Source organism: Callithrix jacchus, chromosome X (genome assembly GCF_049354715.1).
Source record: "Callithrix jacchus isolate 240 chromosome X, calJac240_pri, whole genome shotgun sequence".
Classification (NCBI taxonomy): domain Eukaryota; kingdom Metazoa; phylum Chordata; class Mammalia; order Primates; family Cebidae; genus Callithrix; species Callithrix jacchus.
In genome coordinates this window covers 53,983,342-54,008,246 of record NC_133524.1, presented here as the reverse complement: position 1 = coordinate 54,008,246, position 24,905 = coordinate 53,983,342, and the positions used below count along the sequence as shown (strand labels likewise).

At 38.5% G+C, this 24,905-nt stretch overlaps 1 protein-coding gene across 32 annotated transcripts in view; it reads left to right on the top strand.

Moving 5' to 3' along the window:
- Window positions 1-24,905, top strand: part of HUWE1 (HECT, UBA and WWE domain containing E3 ubiquitin protein ligase 1) — a 161,850-nt gene that overhangs the window by 9,834 nt on the left and 127,111 nt on the right. The gene's annotated exons all lie outside the window — the stretch shown is intronic.

Here is a 24,905-nt window from a genome sequence, read left to right as displayed (position 1 = left end):
ATATAATCTTACATATTGAAAGAAAGCAGTTTTTCCTTTCAGTAGTTATTAAGTAAATGGTGACTAAAAGGGAGATAAGTTATTCTGGAATTACCTTTACCTTTCACTATAGTCATTTAGATTTAAAAGATCGGTGAGTCTGAAGATACTGTTAGGAATTTATGTACCACCTTTAGCACAACCCAGGTTTTGGGTCTTTACGATTAGATACCAGAGATAATTGCTCCAGAAGTGCTTGGGTATATTGCATTTGGTGACTGTTTATGTTTTTGAATGATTTTGTAAGACTAATTCGATGGGTACATTATTTGCTATGATTATTTTCTTATATGCTTGTCTATTTTATAGTGAGGCATATTTCTCCTGGTCTTTGCTTCCCCCCTCACTATTCTTTATTATGGCATTCTGACAACTGAGTTCTTATAGGTGGAAAAGCCTTTCAGCACAGCGATTAAGAACATGGACTCTGGAGCTAGATTCGCAGAGTTCAGATTCTGACTCCCATTTCTTGCCAGGTGTGTCATGTTGTGCAAATTATTTAACTGCTTTGTGCCACATAGTTCTTCATCTGTAAAATGATGATTATACTTCCTGCCTCATAGAGTTCTGGAGAAGTTTAGCTGAGTTAATGCATATAAAGTGCTTAGAACAATGATTCTGAAACTTTAGGGAACATCAGAATCATCTAGAGGGCTTTCTAAAACAGGTTGCTGGTCCCCATTCCCAGAGTTTCTGATTCTGTAGATATAGGAGGGGCCCCAGGTTTTGCATTTCTGACAAGTTCCCAGGTGATACTTGTTTATTTTCTGCAAACTGCCAGCTGAATCTAGGGGCTTGATAAATTTCAGGTTCATTCCCTTTGGCAAATATATTGGCAGGGTGTGTTCATTCACAACATTCATTATGTTATGATGACTTGAATTTTTTGGATCCATTAATTTGTTGGGGGCTACAAAAGGGTGATGTTCTAATGTTATCATTTGGTTTTCATCTACTAACTGGAATAATTTTATGTTTCCCCTCATCTTTTATTTGGTTACTCAGCAGTATATATGGGAAGAGCAGGTAAATACTCAATTTTTTTAAACGTGGCTTTCAAGATGATGAATTGGTTTCTTGTCATCATCAAAAGGTTACACATATAAGTGTATATATAACTGTATATTCATAGATGTAAATGTTTGATGGGTTTCAATACATTGCAATTCTGACTCTTAGCAAAGTTCAAATTGTCCCACTTGTGGCTAGTGGTACTCCCTTAAAGTTGGCTCCTGATTCTTATTGACATGCTCTCTAGTAGTCTTTGATAGCCTCCTTGCTATCTGTTATGTCAAGATGTTTCCAGGCTCATTCTTGTGCATTTCTGCCCCAGACCTGGAATCAGCAAATGGGATTAAGATAAAGGTGAAGTTAAAAGAAATTCTGTCTTTGCCAAGGATAGCTTGGAACTCTCTATCAAGTTCCACTTTTCTCTTTCCACTTAACCTCCCTAACCTGCCTCTTCATTCTTCTCTACCTTTTTATTAGAGTTTAGGTGGAAAGTTTGGAGAAGCCTTGATAATCATAGAAAGATCGTGGAGCCCAGGCAGTTCCGGATTTGGGGCCTGGCCACTTACTAGGTCTGTTGGTTTGGGCAAGTTAATCTTATCAGTTATCATCTGGGGAAATACCTTATTTATATGGTTGTTGGAAGTAAAGAGGAAATGTAAAGTGTTAGTGGCTGGTAGGTGATCACTAGATGGTAATTTATTTAATGTACTATTTCACTTAACTCCTTCAACAGCTCAGAGGTGGACAGTCAGGGTGGTGAAAATAATGGCCATTTAGCAAAATGTTTCTGGACCCTTTAGGTCTGTGTGGGATCATCGGTGGTGAGGAGGGTTGGGATTTGTTGTTGAGTTATTTTGGGTCTGAGACTTTGGCCAGTGATAATTGAATGTTCCACAGAGTAGTTTTTCACTTTGGAACTCCTTAGGAATCACATTTATACCCTCTGAAGGGTCTTAGCCAGTTCCATGATGTGTACCTTGATCTCTCCATCTATACAGGCCCCTAGTATTTACAGTTCTTCTGTTCAAGGTTCTATTCAAGGTTCTATTGTAACCTTAGTAACCCATACTGAGTCTTCCTAATAGTCATCAGTATCACCACTGTTAACACCCTTGAGCAGCACCACACATGGCGGGTCAGCAAACAAGTAAATCTTATTTTTTTAAGCATTATACATAATATCTAAAGTATAATATGTGGCATGTCGTAAGTTCTGCTCAGTAAGTGGAAGTCATTGTTCAGTTTTTAGTTTAACATATCTTGTCTCTTTTACATAACATTTACTGCGTGTTGCTAAGTATAAGGAGTAAGGAACATAAAATAAGACTTGATCTCTGCCCTTGAGAAACTCACAGTCGAATTAAGGACTGTGAGATTATGTTTAAAGTTCTTAGTCTTTTCCTTTGTGTCATCATTTCTTCTCCTTGCACTGTTTATGCATGATATAGCCTGTCCATTGTTTCTCATAGATTTCCTAATTCTGTGTGCCTCCCCAGCCTTTGAGACTGCTAATATGTGAGAAAGCCTACAGTTGTCTTATATGAATACGGGGTAACATCAAGAAAAGCCTTTGGGCCAATATTGGATTTCACAGTGGCACATGCAGTTGACATTACAATACCAGTTTATGTTCTTTAGATGGGCATATACACCTGGGTTCCAGCCTCTTTCCTATTCCTTTAAACTGCCTTCCTTCTGTCTTCTTTCCTTACCCCTACCCAACCCTTAACTTATTTGGTACATAAAAATAGAGGCTCCCATACCCAGAAAGTGATCAAGTATGTAAAGAAACAGCTGTACCTCACATAAACTAGGATTTGAGTGGGCCTAGGGTATATCACTAAATTTCCATTCTTATCTATAAAATAGTAATCAGAAAGCCTATTTCAGAAGGTTGCTGTGAACATTAAAGCGAGATGATGGTTTTTTTGAGATGTAGTCTCACTCCCATTGCACAGGCTGGAGTGTAGTGTCGTGATCTCGCCTCACTGCAGCCTCTACCTCCCGGGTTCGAGCTATTCTTCAGCCTTTCAAGTAGCTGAGATTACAGGTGTGTGCCACCACACCTGGCTAATTTTTGTATTTTTAGTAGAGACAGCGTTTTGCCATGTTGGCCAGGCTGGTCTCGAACTCCTGACCTCAGGTGATCCACCAGCCTCGGCCTCCCAAAGTGCTAGGATTACAGGCGTGAGCCACCGTGCCCAGCCGAGATGATGTATTTTTAAATGCTTAAAATATAGAGTACAAAGATAAGGTCATTATAATTTATGTAGAATACTTAGTAGCTATGTTACTTGGGGCAAATTACTTCATCACTGAGCCAGTTTCCTCATCCTTTAAATGAGGATGGTGATACTCATTTAATAGATATTTATTGAGGATGTATTCATTGCAGCTACATCCTGGGAATACAAAGATAAGTGTCTGGAGAATGTAGGACAGTGTGGTCTACAGGAAGGAGACTTACAAATCACACACAAAGGGATCAGTATGGTAATAGGAGGAAGGAACAAAATGTGCTTATAGCAGTTTACAGGAAGGCATCAGAAAATGTCTTAGAGTTTTGTTAGGTTTAAGCAAGATAAATGAAAAGTAGTTACTGAATTCAGAAATGCTATACAAATGAAGTTAGTTAAATGTATCCCAAATGAATCCGTAGTCTCAAACATTATTTCACTTCTTCACAAGACGTATTCTTTAGATGCATTTATTTCTTTGAGCTAGATATTATGACCTCTTTAAGGGTGTTATGTATTCCTGTAGTAGAGTATCCTGAAAGTAATACTTTTGTCTAAAAGGATTTTTTTCATCTATTTTACCATCATCTTTTAGTTTTTAATCACTGAATTAGTTCAGGAAAAACTAGAAAATGTGTGCATATTTGGGGAGAGGATATTCATAATTCTACCACAATGTTTAGTCACTGTTAACATTTTGGTTGATTCACATCTTAATAATAAGAGTAATATTTAAAGAATAAGAAAAGACAGTCCAGTAGAAAATTTTAAGGATAGGCATTTCCCAGAATAGGAGACTAAAAATGTTCACTATCAAGTAAAGATACTCATTAATAATCCAAAATGCAAATTTAAATAAGGTCTTTTTTAGTCATTAAATTCGTAAAAAAAAATACTTTGATATCAAGTCATGGCAAAATGTTTAAGGAAGAGTCTGGCCTTATAATACTGCCTACAAGTGGTGTAAATTGATACAGCTGTTTTGGAGGTAGTTTGGGCAAGTTGCAAGATAGTACATACTATATGATGCTATTTATGTTTAAAAAAATAACAGAAACTGACAAGTTTATTTGGGAGGAGGGATCATAGGGAACTTTACCTTTTTCTGTAATGTGTGCATTTCTACTTCTGAAATATTTTAAACAGACTGAGACTAAAACAGAGACTAATACAACAAAAATCTCTATCCCTACCCCCACTCCAGAATTGATCATTTTTAACATTTGTTTTTATCTTACATTTTTTTGTGGGGTGGGAGTAACACAAGTTGAGTGTCCTTAATCCAAAATTCAAAATGCCCCAAAATGAGTGCCAACATGATGCCACCAGTGGAAAATTCTACACCTAAGTACTTAACACTTTGTTTCATGAGCAGAATTATTAAAAATATTATATAGGGTACAACGAACTTTATTTGGATGATGGCTACACTAAATGTCCAGACTTCACTGCTACACAATATGTCCAGGTAACAAAAGTGCCCTTGTGCCACCTAAATTTATACAAGAAATTGTATAAAATTACCTTCAGGCTATGTGTATAAGGTGTATCTGGAACATGAATGAATATCGTTTTTAAACTTGAATCCCATCCTTAAGATGTCTCATATAGGCAATTATTCCAGAATCTGAAATCTTGCTGGATTTCAAGCACTGGGTAGGAGATAACTTAGCCTGTATAGGTAAACGGGAAATACTTTTTTAATACCCAACATTCCCTTCCCCCCTACAATCAGTACAATGAATTGCTTGAATTTTTATACTGTGAGAATGGTACAAATTATGAATGTAAGTAAAAGTTCAAAACCTATGTGGTAGCCACACACAAACCTGTTAAAAAATAATATTAAATTCGTATAGTATTTTAGAGTTTGTAAAATCATTTAGTAAGAATGCTTTGGAAATGGAACTTTTTGTTTGCTCTTTTTCTTTTAACTCCTGTTTGAAAACATTTCCCTGAATTTGTTTTTAAATAATAGTCTTCATGAGTATAGAATTAAATATGCCTTTGTTGTTGAAAAGTACAGATAAACACACAAATCTCCCCTAACCCCAGACTCACAGATCAAATACTCTTAACAGTTTGGTATGTAGTTTCTTCTTCTAAGGCTTTTCTTTACTCCTCTGTAGCCACATTGCATATTTTTTTCAGAAATACGCTTTCTAAAATGTAATTAACTACCTCCCTTCCAGGTTTCATTTTGTATTAAAAATTTCAAACAAAAATGCTGAAAAAAATAGCACAATGAGCTTCTGTATACCATCAGCTAGATCCAACAATTAAATATTTGCCATATTGGATTTATATGTACAGATATGTGTTTAATTTTTCTGAACATTAGAAGTAAGGATGACATTTTATCCTTAAATCCTTCAGCTACATGTCTTAGGAATAAGGACATCTCGGCCCAGTGCAGTGGCTGACGCCTGTAATCCCAATCCTTTGGGAGGCCAAGGTAGGGTGGCTCATTTGAGGTCAGGAGTTCAAGACCATCCTGGCCAACATGGTGAAACCCCGCCTCTACTAAAAATACAAAAATTAGCCAGGTGTGGTGGCTCCTGTATGTAGTCCCAACTACACAGGAGGCTGAGGCAGGAGAATCACTTGAACCCAGGAGGAGGAGGTTGCAGTGAGCTGAGATCATCCCACTGCACTCCAGCCTGGGCGACAGAGCAAGACTCCGTCTCAAAAAAAACAGAAAAGAATAAGGACATCTTTTACAAAACCACAATACCATTATCACACCTAGGGAGTTTGTTATTTTTCTTGACATTATCTAGTATCCAGTTCATATTCAGATTTCATCAGTTGTCCCCAAACTGTCTTTTTTCAAGTTGTTTTCTCCAAATTAGGGTAGAAATGGTATTTTTAAATTTGCTCTTCCCACGTATTGACCATTGTTCCATGTCTCTGTCATTATTTATACTTCTGTGGCATTTTTAATGGCTACGCTGTATTCTACTGTATGCAGAATGTATTTAACCAGTTGGCTGTGTTCACACCTTTACGTCCCAGTTTCTCATGATTTTAAGTAATGCTTCCTAGCATACAGGTAATTCAGCATTGGGTAAATAAGTGTCAAGTGAAAGAAGCATAGGTATATCCTAATAGATAAATATTTATGACATCCATATTTAATATTTTTAATTTTTTTTTTTTTTTTTTTGAGATGGAGTCTTGCTCTATTGTCAGGCTGGAGCACAGTGGCACAGTCTTGGCTCACTGCAGCCTCCGCCTCCCCGGCTCAAGCGATTCTTCCGCCTCAGCCTCCCGAGTAGCTAGGACTACAGGTGCGTGCCAAACGCCTGGCTAATTTTTTTGTATTTTTAGTAGAGATGGGGTTTCACCAGGTTGGCCAGGATGGTCTCGATGTTTTGACCTCATGATCCACCTGCCTTGGCCTCCCGAAGTGCTGGGATTACAGGCGTGAACCACCGTGCCCAGCAATTTTTTATTTTCTTAGGTTTTTGGGGAACAGGTGATATTTGGTTACATGAGTAAGTTCTTTAGTGGTGATTTGTGAGATTTTGGTGCACCTATCACCCGAGAAGATATACACCAAACCCAATTTGTAGTCTTTTATCCCTCACCACTTTCCCCGAGTCCCCAAAGTCCATTGTGTGACATCCATATTTATATCCTTAAAAAATTTCTACAGCTGGAATGCAAAAATGGAAGGCTTTTGATACTCATTACTAAATTGGCCTTCAGAAAGACTAACTTTGCATTTTTCACTGTGATATGTTAAGTATATGATCCATCATGATTTATTATATTACAGCACATCAGGATAAGCCATGATAAATCAGAAGAGTATAAATCTGGATATAGCCAGTATCATTATTATAGATGGTTCACTTCACACACACATATACATTTCATATATCTGTATCTGCTGTCATATTTTTTCAGGGGCTAGTTTGATTCCTCTACCCTGGGTGGCTTTGCAGTTTGTTGACCCAATCTGGAGTCCAGGTCCCTGCTCCTTAAATTTCTTTAAATATCTTGGTGAGACCTGCCTTAAAAGGAAGTTTAGTCTGGAGAGATGCAGACTTCACTAGAAAAGAACTTTTTACATAGAGAATTTTAGGTTTTTGCTTTTAAAAAGTAAAGACAGTCTGCTTTTATGGGTGAATTCAGCTCTCTTCCTCTAGCAAACAAATTACCAGCAGCTTTAAAAGGATAGTCTTCATGTCCAGCAGAAAAGTTGGATGATACCCCTGTATTTCATATTATCCATATCAAACTCCTTATTTTACAGGCAGGCTCAGTTGTAGGAATGACATATCCATGGTGATAAGGCTGGATAGTGGTGAAATTGAGCATCAAACCCAGGTTACCTACTCCAGTATTGTTTTCACTATATCTTTCCTTAAAACTGAGCTTAATCTCTATTTCTAAATGTGCCATCCGGTGTCATCCATAGAAATACAAAATAAGTGATCCTCTTCCTATAAGAAAGTTATTCCCCAAATAGAATTTTAGAGTAGAAAGTTAACATGAGAAAGGAAGAAAGCTCAGTTTCTTTGCCCTTTTGACCATAGTTAATATTTTCTGGCATGAGATGATGTCATGGAGCAACTTGGAGTTCTTTCATGGAGTAGTTTGATTTGGCCGTGTGTTTTCATGCATGTATGGATGCTCTAAATCAGTAGATGGGATTGAAATTTATTGCTTGTAAAACTTTTTCAAATTAAAGGGTTTTGTTTTGTTTTGTTTTTGAGATGTAGTTTTGCTCTTGTCACCCAGCTGGAGTGCAATGGCATGATCTTGGCTCACTGCAACCTCCGCCTCCTGGGTTCAAGCAATTCTCCTGCCTCAGCCTCCCGAGTAGCTGGGATTACAAGTGCTCACCACCTCTCCCAGCTAATTCTTTGTATTTTTAGTACAGATGGGGTTTCACCATGTTGGCCACGTTGGTCTTGAGCTGCTGACCTCAAGTGATCCACCCGCCTCGCCTCTGCCTCCCAAAGTATTGGGATTACAGGCATGAGCCACTGCACCTGGCCTAAAGGGGTGTTTTCTAAGTTCATCTTACTTTTCCTTCCTTTTCAGCTGTTTTAAACTGTAAATGTAACGTTTGCAATTTTTAAGAAGACTGAAAATAAATAATAAAGAGATGTTTTCTAAGTCCATCTTACTTTCCTTTTCAACTGTTTTAAACTACAAATGTAACGTTTGCAATTTTTAAAAAGACTGAAAATAAAGAATAGTTTACACCTTTTAGCATTTATAGCCTGTTATTCATCTATGTACTATGCATATTTTTGTGTTAGAACATACTGACTCCATTCTTTTTAATGGCTGCATTGCACTCCAAAGTTTGAATCTACTCGAATATATTTATCATTCCTAATTGTTGAGTCTTAAGATAGAATTGCTGCTGGGTTAAGGGGTGGGGGTGGAACCAGTATAAGTGTTTGACAGATACTGCCAAAATGATCCTCAAAAAGGCTCTATTGGCCGGGCACAGTGTGTCACACCTGTAATCCCAGCACTTTGGGGAGGCTGAGGCAGACAGATCACCTGAGGTCGGGAGTTCAAGACCAGCCTGAACAACATGGAGAAACCCTACCTCTACTAAAAAAATACAAAATTAGCCAGGCACGGTAGCACATGCCTGTAATCCCAGTCACTCAGGAGGCTGAGGCAGGAGAATCACTTTAATCCAGGAGGCCGAGGTTGCAGTGAGCTGAGATCGTCCCATTGCACTCTAGCCTAGGTAACAAGAGTGAAACTTGGTCTTAAAAAAAAAAAAAAAAAGGCTCTATTGAATTGACATTCCCACCAGCAGTGAGCAGTGTCTGTGAGTGTCCTCTTCTCTCCCTCTAACCTTTTTAATTTTAGCCAGTCTGATGAGTGAGACATGCCACCTTGCTCTAAAGCAAGGTGTCTTTTTTAACCTGCTAGTTAGAATGTCTTTTTTAACCTGCTAGTTAGAATCGGCAAATGTTTATATCCTCTGCAGATTGCAAGTTCATGGTCTTTTAATTGGTTTTCAGTTGGATTATTTGTCCTACTCAGTTTGGGGAGTTCTTGGTGTGTTAGAAATAGTAACCCTTTCTCTGTCCTATGGCAAATATTTTCTGTTTATGATTTGGAATTTTTATGTAGTTAAATCTCATTTTTTTTCTTTGTTTTTTGCGTGTCTGTCTTAGAAGGCTTTTTTCTCTGCCAAGATTACAAGACTATTTCCCTGCATTATCTTCTGATACTTTTATAGTTTGCCTTTTTATGCTTAAGTAATGGTGTGAAGTAGGTGTGTACTTTTATTTTCATCTAAATGGTTGGCCAGTAGCTCCTGTTTTCCTTCCTGGCAGAGACTATTTGATCTTTAAAAATATTCTCAGCTTAAAAGTGAATTATTTGCAGAAGTGTAGTTTTTTTTTAACACTTAGGAATTTGTGGCAAGTAGAAAACTAGCTTGGTTGCTTTTAGCTGTTTAGTTTTTGAAAATAATTCAGATTGTTCATGTTTAATATTTAACATTTGTCTTGGACTAAAGGCAAAGTATTATAGATAGTGCTTTAAGGGATCTTATTTATTGTATTTCCATTTTACTTTATGTTTGAGGCCCAGAATGTCTTAAGGTCATAAAGCCAGTTGGTGGCTGAGAACTAGAGTACCTTTGCATACTTCTCTGTTATTTTCAACAAGCATCTTTTGTGTAATAGATATGTTTTAAAGCAGTACGTTGTTCACAGTTGTTTGGTCTATTTAAGAACATTGGAAATGACTATGTGCCAGACTGTGTGGGGTGCTATTAAATTTACTCTTAACAGCCATATATTTTTTTTTTTTATGAGATGGGGTTTCACCATGTTGGCCAGGCTGGTCTTGAACCCTGAGCTCAGAAGATCCGCCCACCTAGGCCTTCCAAAGAGTTGGGGTTACAGGCGTGAGCCACCACACCCAGCTGACAGCCAGCTTTTTGTTTATTTGTTTTTAATATGTTGGGACACCTTTGTTTTAAAAGGCTTTGTTTTACATCTTTTTTTTACCAGTGAACTGATTTGGTCCTTGTAACAAACCTGTGAAGTTGGAATTCTTTTCAACATCCTGGAAAGAGTTTGCTGCCAGGTTGATAGTTGCTATAAATAACTTAGTCTTTTAAACCATGTAAAAGAATCTTTGTCTTCATTCTTTCCAAATTTATTTGAACCAGCTCAAAATAGTTGAGATCCAGTTAAAATTTTTAATTCAGTGGTATGGCCTACACATTCTTTAGTAGACAGTTTACTCTTTGGAGAACTATGTAATTTGGGAATGAATCTGGGGCCTTCCAATTTTATCATCATCAAAGTAGAGTTTAAATTGTTGGTTAATGTCGGCACTTATGGCTAACAGTCTGGAGTTTAGTATATACTGTATGTTCTTCATATACAGGTAACGTGTGGAAAGATTGAGAAGACCAGCTCTTTTGCATTTGATCAGATATGTATATATTTCTATCTTATCAATCTGTAGAGTACCTAGCATAAGGTTGGTGTCCTTAGGTTAATCTAGAGCCAAAAGAAATAGAACAAATAACAGTATGGCTTATTCTTTGCTGGGCACGGTTGACTTGTTTATTTTACAGAGGCGACTGAACTCAGAGATGTATGGCAACTTATCTAAGATCATACACCTAGTAAAGGAATTTAAGCCCAGGTCTGTCTGTTTCCCAGGCCTTTCTATTATGCTGTTACCTTTTTTTTTTTAAAAAAGACAGTCTTGCTCTGTTGCCCAGGCTGTCATGCAGTGGTGTGATCTCGGCTCACTGCAATCTCCGCCTCCCAGGTTTGAATGATTCTCCTGCCTTAGCCTCCCAAGTAGCTGGGATTACAGGCGTGTGCCACCACTCCTGGCTAATTTTTGTATTTTTAGTAGAGACAGGGTTTCACCAAGTTGGTTAGGCTGGTCTTGAACTCCTGACCTTGTGATCTGCCCGCCTCAGCCTCCCAAAGTGCTGGGATTACAGGTGTGAGGCACTGCACCTGGCCTGCCTCTGCCTTTTTTTAAAAAAACAAAAATCCACGTGTTGAAGCAAATATATTACTGAGGTCTCGCCTCCTCCCTCCATGTAGATCTTTTTGCAGACTATATTAAGGCATGTAAAACATAGCTTTTATTTAGAAATATACTTGATCCAGACTTTTTATATGAAGTTTTTGATTTTTCTACCTTTATGATACAGGACAAGAGGATTTTGTCCAAGAATACAGAATTCTTCCTTATATAGGGAGTGTTTTTGGTTTTGTTTTGTTTTGTTTTTTGAGGTGGAGTCTTGTTCTGTTGCCAGGCTAGAGTGCAGTGGTGCGATTTTGGCTCACTGCAACCTTTGCTTCCCAAGTTCAAGCTATTCTCCTGCCTCAGCCTCCCAAATAGCTGGGATTGCAGGCATGCGCCACCACGCCTGGGTAATTTTTGTATTTTTAGTAGAGATGGGGTTTCATCATGTTGGCCAGGATAGTCTCAATCTCCTGACCTTGTGATCCACCCACCTTGGCCTCTCAAAGTGCAAGGATTCCAGGTGTGAACCACTGCTCCCAGCCAGGGTGGTTTGATCTTTAGAGCTGTTGCCTGTTTCTCTGTAAACCCAAGGACTTGAGAGAATTGGAGCTGAATAAAGCAAAAGGGGTGTAATTCTGTTTCTTTGGTATCCAGTACCACCTTTATTGTATTTGACAGTAGCCTATCATGGGGCTTTGGGAAAAAATACCTAAACCTGTGTTTCATAAATGAAAGGGAAGTACAAGGGAAAACATTGTTGTCGCTAAGCAGACAGTGTCTTACCTTTCTTTAGGGCATTGGTTCCTAATGTACTTCAGGTCATGGATCCTTTTAAGAAGCCAATGAAAGCTATTGACCATCTTCCCAGAAAAAGACCCACATATGTAAAATTTTCCATAGAATTTCAGGGTTTTTGTGGTGGTCATCCTTCAGTGTAGGAGGAGGAAATCTAAAGATTTCACTACACTTGTTTTTCTGTATATGTCATTAAGATGTCTAAGTTGCTATGTTGTTTGTTCTTGTATTAGTACAGATGTCCCTGACTTAACAATGCTTCAACTTAGGATTTTTTTCCTTTATGATGGTGCAAAAGCAAAATGCGTTAAGTAGAAAGCATATTTGAGTACCCACATAACCATTTTGTTTTCCACTTTCAGTACAATATTCAGTAAGTTACATGAGATATTTAACATTTATTATAAAACAGGCTTTGTGTTAGATGATTTTGCCCAACTGTAGGCTCTAATGTAAATATTGCAAGCATGAGGTAGGCTAGACTATGATGTTCTGTAAATTAGGTACAGTAAGTGCATTTTTAACTTAGAGATATTTCCAGTTTACAGTGGGTTTATTGGGACATAATCCCATCATATGTTGAAGAAGCATCCTTATGTATTTTTCTAGATTTATTTCTCTACACCGTGGTCAAAAGAGCAAGTTTGGCTAATTGTGTCACTTTTGCTTAGAGATACTCTGGATTATGCAAATTTAATAGTTTATTTTATGTATTGTGTTGATCTTATAATTGGTTGTGTTTTCAGCCTTTGAGTATGAGGAAGTTGTAATTCTTTTTTTGTGTATTCACTTTGTTGCCTTATTATTACCATTGCTTTTAATCTACTTTATTTCTGATGTTTTCTATTTTCTACATTTCTGTATACCTGGCTGTCTCATAGTATTCATCTCAGCGCCCTGCATATAGTATATTTGTTGAATGGAAAGATGAAGGTTAAATTAATCTAAATTGGCTCTAATACATTAGTTTCAAAGCACCTGCAAAAAAAAAAAGAATCCAAATTGATTTTTTTCAGTTGAAAATTTCACCAAGAGTTTAATGTGACTTGGAATTTTTAGTTTTGTCAAGCATTTACTGGATAGTTATTCTTTCTTTATTAGTTTGCTATTAATAAATGATAGTTCATATTGCTGGTATGGGAATGCAAAGATAAATATGACATAGTCCCACCTTTTTTTATTTTTTTGAGACAGAGTCTAACTGTTCCTCAGGCTGAAGTGCAGTGGCGCAATCCTGGCTCACTGCAACCTCTGCCTCCCGGGTTCAATCAGTTCTCTGGCCTCAGCCTCCTGAGTAGCTGGGATTACAGGTGCCCACCACCATGCCTGGCTAATTTTTGTATTTTTAGTAGAGACGAGGTTTCACCATCTTGGGCAGGCTGGTCTTGAACTCCGGACCTTGTGATCCACCCACCTTGGCACCTCCCAAAGTGTTGGGATTACAAGTGTCAGCCACTGCGCCCGGCCTGACACAGTCCCACTCTTACAGAACTCAGTTTAGTGGGGTGACTGTCAGGTAAGTAAAGAGGTGTGCTAATTGAGGATCAATATGCAGAATATAGTTGGGACTAAAGCATGTGGGAAGCCAAGGGAAATCTTATGTAATATAGCACTAGTAAGAGGAAGCAGGGACCAGATCCTAGAGGTCTTGAATACTTAAATAAGGAGTTTGTACTTGATGTAGGTAGATTTTGAGTTTTAGGGAGATTGCTCTGGCAACAATGTGGAGGATAGAATGGAGGGATCCAGCAGGAAAAAGTCTCACTTGAAAATATTTTCAATTTATGAGACTTTTCAAAACATAGACAGAAATAGAAAAACGCATAATGAACACATGTAACTGTCACCCAGCTTGAACAGTTGTCAACACAAGGCTATTGTTTTATTTATACCCCACTCCTTCCCTCTATTATATTAAAGCAAATTCCTAAGTCCATAACAGAATGGCAAAGCTTGTATTTAATAGTAATCTAATGCCATGGCTCTTAAGGCTGGCCTGTGCTGCCAAAACACCTATACAGCTTGGAAAAAAAATCCCCACTTCAGATCTACTGAATTAGATAGCTCTGAAATGCCTGTGTGGTCAGGCATTTTTAGTTTTCAAAATAAGTCTCAGGTGAAGTAAATTATTTTAAAGATAATTTTAAAATAACTTGTGATGGATTAAAATATTTTCCTGAATTTATTGAACGCTGCCTGTGGCCTTTCTGGGTGAAATTCACTTATTCGATAAGGGCAGGCTTTTCTTTTAAATTTTTGTTTATTTTTTGTAGAGATGGGTCTTTCTGTGTGGCCCAGGCTAGTCTCAAACTCCTGGTCTCAAGTGATCCTCCCATCTTGGGCTCCCAAAGTGCTGGGATTATAGGCATGAGCCACCATACACAGCCAGAAAATGACAATTCTTAAGGTGTAGACTAGGAATATTCCAGAGCACCAATTTAAAATGTGTAGACAAGGAGTCTGTTCCTCTCCTCAATTTGGACACTTAGGCATTGCTGTTTTTATTTTTTGTTGAGAATACCAAGAAGGGCTCCTTGGCATGCTGCCATTTTCTCTCTTGGTAAAATTGATAATCTACAACTTTGGTGAGCCATGTTTTGTTGCCTAGTTTTTCTGATGCCAGTTTCTGTAAGTAATTGGGAGTATCTGGGAAGGATAACTCCTGGATCTGCAGCTTCTCCGGACTGTGAGTAGAGGATGTTGCAGGAGATAATGTTCTCAGATACCATTCTCACGTCCAAAGTCAACGTTGGAAGTTTCAGATTCCTCTTTTTTTAGTATCCCTCCCTGCCCATATTTTCTTTGCTTAAGCATAACTGCAGTGCAGAGAAACACCCAGAGCCAGCATATACTCTTAATCTGAGGTATAGTGTGTTTTCAGATTTTAAATGAGATTTCTGCAAATAATTTCCAGATTTGTCTTGGGTGAGTAAAGGCTATGTTTCAGTTGCTTTATTATTACTCCTTACTATCTGTGCCCAGTAAAATCTAGGTCAGCAGTTCTCAGGGCACATGAGTCTCATGTTTTATGTGGCTGAAGATAGGGAGACTGGTGTCTGTAGGAGAGGGGCGTAGCAAGGTGGGCTGTGCATATAGACATTAAGTGCAGTGTAGAGTTGTGGAACAGATTTGGTTTTGCATCCAGGTTTTACCACTTAATAGGCATGTGGCCACTCTCAGTAAACTGGGCACAGTCTTCATCTCCAAGGATTACAGATAATGCATAATAGGTATAGAGTAAGTGTTAGCTATTGTTTTTATGATCATAAATGGTTTTCACAATATTTCTTGAATGGATATTAATGTATTAATAGATAATCAGAAACTAGATGTGATGGAAAGGCTGGATTGTGTTGTCCCCTTTAACAAATCCTAATCAATGACACCTATGCCTCTATAATCAAATATTGAATAGCAGGCTGGATTTCAATATTCATCTTGTTGCTTCTTGACATGATGAATGGTCAGGGCAGCTCTCACCTGAATTTACTTTCAGAGGTTATTAGAAGCACAAGGAAAGCATTGCAAGACAAAAAAAAAAGTATTTAGAGTTTAGTTTTTTTCTAAGCATTTTTTAAGAACTGCCACAATGCTTCCACGATTTCTGTGGGAATTTTAAGCTCATTTTGATTCATTTTTACTCCCATACCTACGTGCAACATCTCTTACCTGCTGGTAATCAACCAAAGTACCTCCTGTGTGCCAAGCTCTAAGCACCAAAAGATGTAGGAAAGACGCTCATAGAGTAGGCAGCTGCTAATTCAAGGCATTTGTTTAGATGATGTTCTTTTTTTTTTGAGGCGGAGTTTCGCTCTTGTTGCCCATGCTGGAGTGCAGTGGCGTGGTCTGGCTCTCTGCAACCTCTGCCTCCTGGGTTCAAGCGATTCTCCTGCTTCAGCCTCCTGCATAGCTAGGATTATAGGCATGAGCCACTGCACCCGGCCTAGATGATGTTCTTAATTTGGTGCATAGCGTTTGGCTCAGGGGCCAGTGTTTTTTTCCTAAAGGACAATTTTAGGCCTGGCACAGTGGCTAACTAACATCTGTAATCTCAGCACTTTGGGAGGCTGAGGCAGGAGGATTGTTGGAACTGAAGAGTTTGAGACCAGCCTGTACAACTTGCAAAAACTCTGTCTCTACAAGAAATATAAAAAAATTAGCCAGGCGTGGTAGAGTGTGTCTGTGGTCCCAGCTCCTCGGGAGACTGGAATGAGAGGATTGCTTGAGCCTGGGAGATTGAGACTGCAGTGAGCCAGGATCATGCCACTGCACTCTAGCCCAGGTGACAGAGCGAGACCGTGTTTCTAATTAAAAAAAAATTACAAAAGAATCTGATTATAAATAGATCCATGATTTATAGGAAATTTGGAAGGATCAGAAAAGCATGAAGCATAAATAAAACTATGTGTTACCCTGCCACCTAGAGGCAACCACTAGAGGCCAACTACTTAATAATGTGTTTCTTCCCTTCCCAGTTTTGTTTTGTTTTTTTTAACTTTCCCACCCTGTGGCAGACATTTTCTCATTAGTAGAGAAGTGATAGGTACAGAGTGCAGTGTAAGCACATATGGAGGGATATCCAGTCAAGATTTGAGGGATTCAGGAGAGGATTGTCCTAATTCTGGATAGTATTCGGTTCTAAACCTACATAAGTGCTTATTAAGGTGAAATAGAGGCCACATGGTCCCTTACCCTCAATTTTCTAAGGGATTCTTAAGATAATTTGCAACCACTTTAGAACATAAGCTAGTATCTTTATTTACCTTCTCTTCTACCTTTCAATGACCCCATAATTCTCTGCTTCCATTTACAGCCAACATTTTCTTTCTTTTTTTTTTTTTTTTTAAGACAGTTTTGCTCTTGTTGCCCAGATTGGAGTGCAATGTTGCAATCTTGGCTCACTGCAACCTCTGCCTTCCGGTTTCAGGTGATTCTCCTGCCTCAGCCTTCCCAGTAGCTGGAATTACAGACATGCACCACTACGCCCGGCTAATTTTTTTTGTATTTAGTAGAGCTGGGGGTTCACCATGTTGGTCAGGCTGGTCTTGAACCCCTGACCTTGGGTGATCCATCTGCCTTGGCCTCCCAAAATGCTGGGATTACAGGTGTGAGCCACCGTGCCCGGCCCAACGTTTTCAGAAGAGCTTTTTACACATGCCATTTATGGTTTCTCACTTTCCATTTATTCCCTGAGTCACTCCAGTGTGGCTTCCATTCCCTCCATCTCACTGAAACAGTTGCTTGTCAAATTGTCTGTATTACCAATTTCAGTGGACATACCTCATTTTGACATTTGATGCAGTTGATCATTCTTTCCATCTTTTGTCTCATGGTAGTATAATTACCTAGTTTTACTTTTTCCTCACCAGCTTCTCTATTGCTGGTTTTCCTTCTTTCCTTACCTTTACATTTTTATTTTTTTGTAGAGACGGGGTTTCACCATGTTGCCCAGGCTGGTCTCAAACTCTGGAGTTCAACGGATCTGCCCTCAGCCTCCCAAAGTGCTGAGATGACAGGCATAAGCCATCGTACCCGGCCCCTTCTTTGCCTTACCTTTAAATGCTAGAACAAATAATTCAGTTGTGGGCCTCCTCCTTTTCTTCTTTGTAAGCAATCATCTCCAGACCCATAGCTTCAAGTAATACATGTATGCTGACAATTGCAGATTTTATTCTTAATGCATACTTATTTCCTGAACTCCATTCTGCAAATATTTGCATACCTATCATGTGGAATATACTGTTCTGGGTGCTATGAGAGCTTTACATCACAGGAAATCAAACCAGTAATTGCAATTGATACTTGTTATGAAGAAATAAGCCAGGTGCAATAATAGAAAAATAACAATGGGACCAACTGAGGTGGGTTGCCATGGAAAGCCTCTCTGGGTCTTAATTTAAATGTCAGTTCCTTAAATGGAACTAGCTGTGGGAAAGGAGGGGTGGCAAAAACATTCCTGTGGCGAACTTAGAAATTAGAGTGTTCCAGGAACTAAATGGAAAGACTAATGATGGTTGTGGAGAGAAGAGATTGGAGAGAGTTCCAGGGGCTAATTGATGCCAGGGCCCTGGTTTGTGTTTGGATATAATTCTAGGGAAACCTTGGGAACTAGGGAAGTAACACGATCTGATTAATGTTTTAAGATTACTCTTGCTGCTCTCTGGAGAATGGATTGGATGAAAGTGAGTGTGGAAGTGGGGAGATAAGTTATCCCTGTTACGTGTCCCTGTTACAGTTGAAGAAACAGAAGCAGAGAGAGGTGGATTTGTCCATGGTTATGTGGTAAGTGATACAGCAATGATTCTAACCCAGGTGTTCTGAGTCTGTGATCTAGTCCTCCTCAAATTTTAATATATGAATCACCTAAGCATCTTGTTATAATGCAGGTTCTGACTCCTTACATCTGGGTGGGGCCTGAAGTTGTGTAACTTTTAATAACTCCCAGGTGATGTAAGTGCTGCTGATCCTTGGACCACACTTCAGTAGTAAGTCTAATCTTCCAGCTGCCAACTTCAAATCACACCCAACTACTCTTGAGCCAGATTTGGGAACCCTTAAACTGATTCAAGATTGAAAGTAATTATTTTTAAATATTATCAACTGGAGGTGATTACTATAGAATGAGTCACTCTTTACCGAGTGACTTCCCTTAGGATATTTTAATTGTGTACACTTGTTCTGCAGGTATACTACAAAACCAAGATTCATACCTCAAAGGTGTAATGGAAAATTGGAGGAGTAAGGAAGTGAAAAAGAAAGATTAAATGAAAGTATTGAAGTAATGGTAATAGAAACAGATGGTGATTCATAGTAATTCACTTGTTTTCTTGAAGTTGGCCATCTTTCTAACCTAAGTTTAGGAAAAAATATTTATTATATATAGAGATTGCTTGATGCCCTGAGTTCTGGTTCTGACCCAACAAAGGCAGTAGGCTATTTCCAAGAATATGTTTAAAACTAACTTATTTTTGGGCTGGGCACGGTGTAATCCCAGCACCTTGAGAGGCCGAGGCAGGCGTATCATGACGTCTGGAGATCAAGACCATCCTGGCTAACACGGTGAAACCCTGTCTCTACTAAAAGTACAAAAAATTAGCTGGGCATGGTGGTGGGTGCCTGTATCCCAGGTACTTAAGAGGCTGAGGCAGGAGAATCTCTTGAACCTGGGAGGCGGAGGTTGCAGTGAGCCAAGATTGCGCCATTGTACTCCAGCCTGAGTGATAGAGCAAGACTCCATCTCAAAAAAAAAAAAAAACCTTAATTTTTGTTGGAGGATTTTTAAAAAAAATATAATAGGGTTTTAACTTGTAAGAGGTAGAACTCATTCTTCAGTTACTGTTCCCTTCATTAGTGAAATTGTAGCATCTCAGCCTCTCATCTTGGGCCCCAGTTTCTTCTCTTGGAGTAATTTTTTCGAACAAATAGATTCTAGAAGAATCTGTGACAAATTTTGTATTCTTATCTGCAAGTATTTTGTAGTAATAAAACTGGTTTAATAAAAAAGATGACTAGCGTGTTAATAAACCATGGATTTGGTAGTCAGACCTGGATTTAGATCTTGTTGCTAACGTTTACTGGCCAAGAAAGGTACTTCTTTTCTCTCTCTTAGCTTCAGTTTTCTATCTATAAATAGGGGCAAAACTTGGCTTGAGTGGTAAGGATTGTATGAAGGAATATCATGAATTCTCTAGGTAGCATGTCTGAAACTGTATTCTTTGGAATACTTAAATTGGACTTTAAGTAGATGCCACTTGAGAAAGTGGTTCTGTGCCCTAATAAGCCTCCTTTGCCTAAGATGTCTCAGAACCATTTATAATGTCAATTAGCCATAATGTCAATTAGATTGTCCTAGCGGAAGAGAAATTCTATCTATAACATTTCCCAAATTACAGGATTCTTGTCTCCCTTTATAGAGCAAGACATTCTAACACACTTTGGGAAACTCCAGTCTTAGTATTGTCTGGCTTGTAATGGACACTCAAACATTCTCCCCTCCCACTGTGAAACCAGTTTTAGAAATACAAGAACACAACAACTTCTAAATTTTTAAAATTGATGTCTCATGGACAGTGATGTCTTTGTTTTTTTTTTTTTAATTAAAAATGTTTCTTATAGTAGAATTGTAGACACCAGATTAGGATTGTACTTGTTATGGGGAACTTTTTGTGTGTTTGTTCATTCATTTTGGCTGTGTTACCCTATTAGGTCCATCAAATGCTTACACTTGGGACTTGGAGTCTAGCGCCACTCAATAACCTGAGATGATTTAGAATTATTATGCCACCAGCAGAAGCACCCCCAACTATGTTGTTTTCGTGTGGGGTCCTTGGCTGTAGTTCCAGTCTCCCTAGCTTCCTTGGTTCCTCTTAGTTTTCTGCATGTGGAGCTCTAGCCTTCTGTCAGTTCTGTGAGCTATCAGATATTCTTCCAGTAAATTACTTTGCTGCATTAGTTATCCAGTCTTTTTGTAGTTACAGACACTTGACTAATATAGTACACTAAGTTAAAACAGCTTTAGTTAGAGCAAGATGCTTATTTGTTTGAAGATTTATCAGTGACCTCAACTGCATAAAAAAACCCCAGTAAAATGGTTATGATTTGCTTATTTCAATGTATAAGTTACTCTGTGCTCTTGTTTTGGAGGATTGATTGTTTTTTTTTAAAATAGACTTATTTTTAGAGTAGTTTTACATTCACAGCAAAATTGAGCAGAAGGTACAGAAATTTCATACTATCTGCCTCCACGAATACATAGCCTCCCTTGTTATCAACATCTCCCACTAGAGTGTTACACTTGTTATAATTGATTAATCTGCATTGATACATCATTATCACCCAAAGACCGTAGTTTACATTAGAGTTTACCCTTGGTGTATATTTTTGGGGTTTGGACACATGACATGTGTTCACCATTATAGTATCATACAGAGTAGTTTCACTGGCCAAAAAAATCCTCTGTGCTCCATCTATTCGTCCCTTTCTCTCCACTAACCCTTAGCAACCACTGATGTTTTTACTGTTTCTATAGTTTTTCCTTCTTCAGAATGTTGTGTGGTTGGAATCATACAGTATGTAGCCTTTTCAGACTGATTTCTTTCACTTACTAATATGCATGTAGGTTTCTTTCATGTTTGTTCGTGGCTTTATAGCTTTTTTTTTTTTTTTCTTTTTTCTTTTTGAGACAGAGTCTTGCTCTATCGCTAGACTGGAGTTTAGTGGCGTGATCCCAGCTCATTGCAACTTACATTTTCTAGTTTCAAGCAATTCTGCCTCAGACTCCTGAGTAGCTGGGACTACAGGCGCATACCACCACACCCAGCTAATTTTTTTGTGTTTTTGGTAGAGATGGGGTTTCACCATGTTGGCCAGGCTGGTCTCGATCTCTTGACTCGTGATCTGCCTGCCTTGGGCCTCCCAAAGTGCTGGGATTACAGGTGTGAGCCACTACTCCTGGCCAGCTCATTTCTTTTTAGTACTGAATTAATACTTCATTGTCTTTATGTACCACAGTTCATCCATTCACCTACCAAAGGACATTGTGGTTGCTTCCAAGTTTTGGCAATAATGAATAAAGGTACTATAAACACCCATGTGTGGGTTTTTGTGTGGACATATGTTTTCAACTCCTTTGTGTGAAAACCAGGGAGTATGATTGCTGGGTCATGTGGTAAGAGTAGTTTTGTAAGAAGCAACTGAACTGACTTCCAAAGTGGCTGTACCATTTTGCATTCCCACCACCAATGAATGAATGTTCATCTTGCTCTACATCCTCACCAGCATTTGGTTTTGTCAGTGTTCTGGGTTTTGGCCATTCTAATAGGTGTATACTGATATCTCATCATGGTTTTAATTTGCATTTCCCTGATGACATATGATGTAGAGTATCTTTTCGTATGCTTATTTGTCATCTGTCTGTCTTTGGTGAGGTGTATGTTAAGGTCTTTGGTCCATTCTTTTTTTTTTTTTTGACACAGAGTTTCGCTGTTGTTACCCAGACTGGAGTGCAATGGCACGATCTCGTCTCACTGCAACCTCTGCCTTCTGGGTTCAGGCAATTCTCCTGCCTCAGCCTCCCGAGTAGCTGGGACTACAGGCGCGCACCACTATGCCCAGCTAATTTTTGTATTTTTAGTAGAGACGGGGTTTCACCTTGTTGACCAGGATGGTCTCGATCTCTTGACCTCATGATCCACCCGCCTCGGCCTCCCAAACTGCTGGGATTATAGGCATGAGCCACCGTGCCCGGCCTTTGGTTCATTTTTTAATCAGCTTGTTTTCTTACTGTTGAGTTTGAGAGTTCTTTGTGTATTTTGGGTAACAGTCCTTTATATGTCTTTTGCAAATATTTTCTCCCAGTCTGTGGCTTGTCCACGTATTCTTTTAAGAGTGTCTTTTATAGAGCAGAATATTTTAGATTTAGGTCTGTGATCCATTTTGACTTAATTTTTGTGAAAGATGTAATTTTGGTCTAGATTTTTTTTTGCATGTATTTATCTAGGTTCTAGCATTATTTGTTGAAAAGAGTCTTTTGTTCATTATATTGACTTTGCTTCTTTGTCAAGGATCATCAGTTGACTACATTTATGTGGGTCTACTTCTGGCCTCCCTATTCTGTTCCATTGATCTGTTTGTTCTTTTACTGGTACCATACTCTTGGTTACTGTAGCCTTATGATAAGGCTTGATTTCAGCTAATGTAGGTCTTCTGACTTTGTTCTTCAATATTGTGTTGGCTATCCTTGATCTTTTGACTCTTCGTGTAAATTTTAGAATTGGATTGTCAGTATTCACATAATAACTTGTTGAAATTTTAATTGGAGTTGCATTGTTAGTTGGCAGTGACTAACATTTTGGCAGTATTGAGTCTTCCTATCCATGGACTTAGAGTATTTCTCCTTGTAAGTTGTTCTTTGATTTCTTTCATTAGAATTTTTGTTTGTTTTTTGTTTTGAGGTAGAGTCTTACTCTTGTCACCCAAGGTGGAGTACAGTGGCACCATTTCATCTCCCTGCAACTGGCGCCTCTTGAGTTCAAGTGATTCTTCTGCCTCAGCCTCCTGAGTAGCTAGGATTACAGCAGCCCACCACCACGCCTGACTAATTTTTGTATTCTTAGTAGAGATGGGGTTTCACCATCTTGGCCAGGCTGGTCTCAAACTCCTGACCTCGTGAGCCACCCCACCCGGCTCATTAGAATTTTATAGTTTTCTTTGTCTAGATCTTATACATATTCTGTCAGAATATGTATGATCTATTTTAATTTCAAATTCTACTTGTTCATTGCTGGTATATAGGAAAGGAATTGACTTTTGTATATTAACCTTATATCCTGCAAACTTGGTGTAATTGCTTGTTAGCTCCAGGGTTTTTTTTTTCCTATTTCAGATTTTCTACATGTATGATCATGTCATCTGTGACAAAAAGACAATTCTGTATCTTCCTTCCCAATCTTTATAATTTTTATTTTCTCTTCATACTGATTTAGCTAGGACTTCCAGTACAGTGTTGGAAAGCAGTGGCAAGAGAGGACATGTTTTTTTTTCTTTCTTTCTTTCTTTTTTTTGTTTGAGGCAGTATCTCTGTAACCCAGGCTGGAGTGCGGTGGCGTGATCTCAGCTCACTGCAACCTCCACCTCCCAGATTCAAGCAATTACCCTGCCTCCACCTCCCAAGTAGCTGGGATTACAGGGTTTTGCCATGTTGACCAGGCTGGTTTCAAACTCCTGACCTTCGAACTCCACCTGCCTAGGTCTCCCAAAGTGTTGGGATTACCATCGCGCTTGGCCTTTTTTGTTTGTGATTATTTAAGGGGGAACATTCCTACTTTCTGACCATTAAGATGTTAGTTGTAGGGTTTTTTTTGGTAGATATTTTAATTTGAAGAAGTTCTCTATTCCTAATTTACTGACATTGTTTGGCTTTTTACTGTTGAACTTTGAGCATTCTTTATATATTTTATAAATTTTATGTATTTTATATATGGTTTGCAAATATTTAATCTTAGTGAATTTTATTGTATGTTTAAGTGATCCGTTTTGAGTAAATTTTTTATATAAGGTATGAGGCTTAGATTGAAATTCATCTTTTTTGCTTGTGCATGTCTACTTTCTCTGGCATCATTTGTTGATAAAACTAGCTTTCCTTGACTGAATTCCTTTTTTTTTTTTTTTAACCTTTGTCAAAAATCAGTTGGGCATATTTGTATGGGTCTATTTCTGGGTTCTCTGTTCTGCTCTATTGATGTTTGCATATATATCCATACTACTTGATTTCTGTAGCTATTTACATAATAAGTTTTAAAGTGGGTAGGGTGATTCCTCCCTCTTTTTTTTTTTTTCCAAAACTGTTTGAGTTGTTACACCTTTCCATATACCTTTAAGAATAATCTCAGCTTATTTACAAAAAAATCTTGCTGGGATTTGAATAAAAATTATATTAAACCTGTATAACAAAAGGAGATTTGACATCTTTAGTGGAGTCTGAGATCTCTCCATGTATTTACGTCTTTGATTTTATTTATTTATTTATTTATTTATTTATTTATTTATTTATTGAGATGGAGTCTCGCTCTGTCACCCAAGCTGGAGTGCAGTGGTGTGATCTCGGCTCACTGCTGCTTCCACCTCCGGGGTTCAAACAATTCTCCTGCTTCAGCCTCCCAAGTAGCTGGGACTACAGGCACCCACCACCACGCCTGGCTAACTTTTGTATTTTTAGTAGAAATGGGATTTCACTATATTGGACAAGCTGGTCTTGAACTCCTGACCTTGTGATCCGCCCGCCTTGGCCTCCCAAAGTGCTGGGATTATTGTCATGAGCCACTGCGTCTGGCC